This window comes from Protopterus annectens, chromosome 10.part0, assembly GCF_019279795.1.
Source record: "Protopterus annectens isolate FY-2018-M chromosome 10.part0, PAN1.0, whole genome shotgun sequence".
In the NCBI taxonomy this organism is placed as follows: Eukaryota; Metazoa; Chordata; order Ceratodontiformes; family Protopteridae; genus Protopterus; species Protopterus annectens.
The window spans coordinates 182,226,669-182,232,668 of NC_056744.1; positions in this window are offsets into that span (position 1 = coordinate 182,226,669).

Below are 6,000 nucleotides of genomic sequence, written 5' to 3' on the forward strand. Positions count from 1 at the left end.
AGTTACATCCCCACACTTTGGAAAGTATCACACATAATTTCCCTGCACAAAGGCAGCCCCTCCACAGAGCTAACCAATTACTGCCTCATAGCTATTCTCTCTCCACCCTCTAAAATACTAAAGAGATGCATCCATTCTCAGGTCTCAGATCACCTCCTTGCAAACAACCTCCTCTCAAACCCTCAACACGGTTTCCGACCAAACCACAACACCACCATTGCCTTACTCTCTTTCACAAATACCATCCTACAACATAAAAATGCTGGCTACCTTTCATCAGCTACTTTCCTAAACCTATCTAAAGCTTTCGACATGGTACCACACAAAAAACTCATCTCACTTCTCAACAACCTATCCTTCTCTCAATCAGTCATCAACTGGTTTCAAAGTTACCTATCTGACCGTCAACAATCCATTGTATGGCAGGACAACCTATCCCTGCAATTACCTGTCTACATAGGGGTTCCCCAAGGGTCAATCCTCGGTCCCCTACTCTTCTCTATTTTCACCAATAATATAGCCTCTGCCACCACACAAGGCACACTCATACAATATGTGGATGACTCAACCATCATCTGCTCAGCCTACTCCCTACCTGAACTACAAAATGTCACACAGGATGCCTTTCCTCTGTGAAAACTTAGTTATCCGATGCTCAATTAATACTCAACCCAAACAAAACTAAATAACTAATTTTCCAACCCACCAAACTTACCCAAAACCTCTCTCACTTTAACATTACAGCAAAAGACAACACAACTATCCATCCTACAGAACACACCAAATTGTTAGGAGTTGAAATAGACAATAAACTGAACTTTGACATTCACATATCCATGACCATTAAAAAGTCCACAAAAAACTAGGGGCACTATATAGAAATCAGCAACTACTTACCAAAACTGCAAAGATCTCAGCAGCAAATTTTCACCTTATCTCCACCCTACTTTACACCCCCCAGTATATACAAACCTAAGACAATGCGATCTAAATAAGCTTGAAACCTGCTACAACAAAATCACAAAATTCACCACAGGAGTACCCTACTGTAGTCACCACTGTCTCTCACTGTCAGAACTAGGCTCACCTCCTTCAGTGGTATCAATTCACATTCGCCCACAAACTAGTAAACCAACCACTAAAAGTCCCATCCTTCAAAATCGACTCCAACCCTGTCTTACCACCAGACCACTAAGATCCAGCCACAAAACCCTCCTACAGGTCACTAGAGCCAATAACTCTGGTGGAGAAGCATTATTCTCATGCGCTACAGCCAAATTATGGAACTCGCTCTCACCCTCAGTCACCTCTGTAACATCTTACACTCACTTCAAATCCTTACTAAAAACACACCTAAAAACATGCAGAATATGCCCCAGCAACGTCCCCTCTAACAGCACCCACTCCTCCCACCACTTCATCTCTCAGCACCCCACTAACTACCGTCAATATACCTAGCACAGTAGCTTAATAACCTAGCTACTTACCATACAATAAAAAAGTTCTTATTGAAACAATTGACAATGTTATGTACCTCACAAACAGAAATGTTTCTGCTGTCTACTGATGAATACGGTCCTATATCTGTAACCTTGTGCAACATCTGTAATCTATGTCTAAACCTGTATGTTTTTTCTACAGCTGATTTATTACTTTTGTCTTAATCTAGTATTATGTACTAAGCTGTAACTAAAGCTATAATTTGTAAAAGATATATTTTTCAAAGTGTACAATTGTCTGTAACATTTGAATGTGGAGCTTTTCTCCCCGGGCCTCCGCTGAAAACGGACCTGCGTCCAGTCGGACTCTCCCGGTCAACAAATGTAAATATATATATATATATATATATATATATATATATATATATATATGTATGTATATGGGTTCACTTTATAATCTTGAAGTACTGAAATTCCGAGTTTCAGTATTTTTCGAAACCATAAAGTCGAATGTCCCAAATCCTGAAACTACAAAATCCCGAAACACATCACGAACAGAAACACACCATACACCACAAAACACATACATCATCCAAACCACACCACAAAAAACAAAACACACACAAACACAAAAACACAAACAAACAAACCCACACTACATATAAGCAGGGGGAAAAGCCCCACTGCACCACCCACACCCCTCCCTACTTGTATATACTAACTCTGTGATCGCACAGACAGACACAGAAAGGAAACTCACACCCACACAGTCTACAGTCCCTCACACACACACAAACATCACACAAATATAAACACCAACACATCCAACACTTACACACCCATACTTTCACCTGCCTACCCTAACCCACACGTACAACTGACAAACACATTCACACACACTCAAACTGCCAAAAAAAACCCTTACAAAACACTCACTTACCTGAAATTACACCTAAATCCACACACAACACCAGACATCATCCACTCACAACACCGGACGTAATGTACCATAAAGCCATAACCGTGAATTTGAGATATTCGGATTCGCGATTATGCACTTTCACGATTTTAAAGGTTCGACTTTATAATTTCAGAATACTGAAATTCAGGATTTCAGTATTTCGAAATTATAAAGTGAACCCATATATATATATATATATATATATATATATATACATATATACACATATATATATATATATATAGGTCTACTACTAATTACCGCCACCACGATTCCCGACAGAAAACTCACCGCGCCATTGCCTAGATGACCGACAACACACAAACCCGACAACGCAAAAACACGAACACCATTACACCACACGGAACGTAAACAACACGCGACACTACATAGCATACACACTAGCCCTGACCCAAACCCTAACCCTAAGGTCCGACACTATCGCACACTTCACCTACCTGCACCCTAACCCTAACTCACTTAACCCACCCCTAGCCCAAGCTCCGACACTAACGCACACATCACCTACCTGCACCCTAACTCACTTAACCCACGCCTAGCCCAAGCTCCGACACTAACGCACACATCACCTACCTGCACCCTAACCCTAACTCACTTAACCCACCCCTAGCCCAAGCTCCGACACTAACGCACACATCACCTACCTGCACCCTAACCCTAACTCACTTAACCCGTCCTAAACTACAGTCCCTCACTAGCACACACTTACCTTACCCGAACCATACCTCCGACACGAACACACACTCACCTTTCCCACAGCCTAACCCGACATCCCACAATCTCGAGCACTTACCTGACCGCTCCTAACTCCATCACCATCGCCACAGCGTCTTTCGTCGCACATTCCCTTGTCGGTCTTTCCGCTGTCGGCAAATCGCCCTGTCGGTACACTTACCTGTCGGTCATCTGGCGTTGGTGAGTTTTCTGTCGGGGAATCGTCGTTTCGGGCATTAGTAGTAGACCCATATATATATATATATATATATATATATATATATATATATATATATACACACACATATGTATATATATGTATGTATATATGGGTTCATAGTACGTTATCGAAAGATAACGTAATCGAACTATCAAAACTTCAAAATGGCAGCATTTCGAAGCTTGTATTGTGTGGGGTTGTGCCCCTCACACCCATAGCCGGTTTTAGGCACCAGCGAACCCTGCGGTCGCTGGGGGCCCCCTGTTCCCTGGGGGCCCCCAACCACAGCAAGTTATCTTATCCTGATATTTTGTCACATCTGTAAAACCAACAAAAGCTAGTGCAGCAGTCTTGCATACTTAATAAACTATGAGGGTGATAACTCTTATTTATATCTCCCTTAAAATTATTTCTGGTTGTAGTAACAGTGTTTTGTCAAGTACCAGGCATCAGCATGCCATTAAATATTTTACTACTGACATAGTGCTCCTGGCTTAGTTAAACTCTGCTTTTGGACATTTTCTCCACTAAAACTAACTACATAGCCAGCTTTTAGTCCCTGCAAAACCATGGCTGCAGGGGCGTCACTTGATCATTTTTGTCTGTGTGGGGGCCCCACAAAAGCTGCTGCTGATTGGGGAAAAACGAGGAATGAAAAATGCATTAATTTCCTAATTATGCTCTTTAACATGAACGGGGCTGTGATATGACCCTGTTAGTATGAAGCTGATAATGAACATGAACAATATAAGCACTAGAGGGATCAGCAGCCCAGAGTGACTTACCTCAGTGCAAACTTTGGATTTTAAGAAGAGGTGATGCTTCCGATCATCAGGGATAGTTTCTCTTTCATGTAGTTTTATAAATAATACCAGAACACCAGATACTATAACTCAATTTCTTTGCTTAAGAATTCAGTACAATCCCAAAAATAAATACTCAGAATCATAAATATGTTTAAATATTTCTCTAATTCACTTAAACATTACTAGAATAACATATTTTGCATCAACATCTATTTTGGACAATAAGTATAAAACTCAGATGTCTAGATTAATTGACTGTTTGTAATCCTGAATGATTTAGCAGCAAATCAGGTATTTTTACGTAGCATAAAGAAAAAGAATGAACACAATCAGGGAAGTTCTGTGAAAGTGGGGACAGTGACAAGCATGCGTTACTCCTCCATGGGATAAATCTTACTACTTCTGCTGTTTGACAACTGCTAAACAGCAGTGACTAATCTGGTGTGGCAGTACCAATGTTGCACAAGGCAGTGCTGAAATAAGTACATAACTAGTACTGCTGTGGCGTGTGTGTGTGTGTGTGTGTGTGTGTGTGTGTGTGTGTGTGTGTGTGTGTGTGTGTGTGTAAAAAACATCACTGATTTTGATCTGTGCATGCACCCAATAATGCCAGGACACATACATTATTCTTCTGTGTATCAAGTTTAACCTGAATGGTGCTGAGATATGTCCCTTTTAGGATAAAGCTAATAATAGCCTCTGTTTACAACCACACCCATTTTAAAACAAGCCCTGCTCAAATGTGTGTGTGTGTGTACATAAAGCTGCTACGGGTTATGCGGGGCTAGAGATTGTGTGGATATTACATCTTTAATTTTCATCACAGTCCAACCTTAGAGGTGCACATGAAGTCATTATAGCTTGTGTTTGAGCTGAGGGCAGTGTTTGACAGACCTCAGAGGTGTACAAAGAAGGTTACTATAGCTTGTGTAAGAGAGGTGTACTGTCTAGGAGCAACAAATTTGAATATTACTGAAATCATTCTCACAATCATGTACTAGGCACGTATACATGTGGCTACCTTTGACGGCTGGGGTGAAGAACATGCTATGTATATGTATATCATCAGTCACTTGAAATATATGACAAAGGCAATTTAAATCTCTGCTTTCATCCCAGTCTTACACCAGAGGGATGCATAGGCAGTGACTTGTCTTTTTTAGAGGGTTATGGAGGTAGGCAGTATTTCTAGATAAGACTTAAATATTCTCACAACTACTGGCTTGTTAGTTTACTGTAAGCTACAATTTTGTCAGCTTTGAAAATAAAGCCTTGGGCACAAATTATGCCTTGAAAGAAAAAAATAAGACTGAAATTATTTTTTTCTCCATAATTTTTATTTAGGCAACCATTGGAGTAAAATGTTGAGAAAATGCTCTAAAATGCATCCCAGACCATCTGTAAACCTGTGGCTTCTTGGGCCCTGACTTGAGTTATTTCCTAAGTGGTTATTACTGGGCTGTCTTGTTCAGGAAAGGTGTGTTGAAGGATGCAAGGAAAACTAAAGCTGAACCACAACAGTAAATTTCTTTCCTTAATCATAATTTCTGTTCAAGCTATTATTGGATGAAAAGGTTGTGTAAAATGCACTTCAGAGCATATAGAAAGTTATGGCTTCTTGAAAAAGCTTAGAATAAGGCAAAATGTGAGAGAAGGAAGAAAAAGGTAACGTGGATGGTATGGGGAGCCCAAAAGAGAAAGACTCAGAGGAGAGGACTGGAGGGTGTGTGTGTGTTGTGTGTGTGTGTGTGTGTGTGTGTGTGTGTGTATGTGGGGTTGAAATGTAGGTCCAGTCATCATTTCACTTTAAGTCCAGACCTGTACATAGACTTGTTGCAA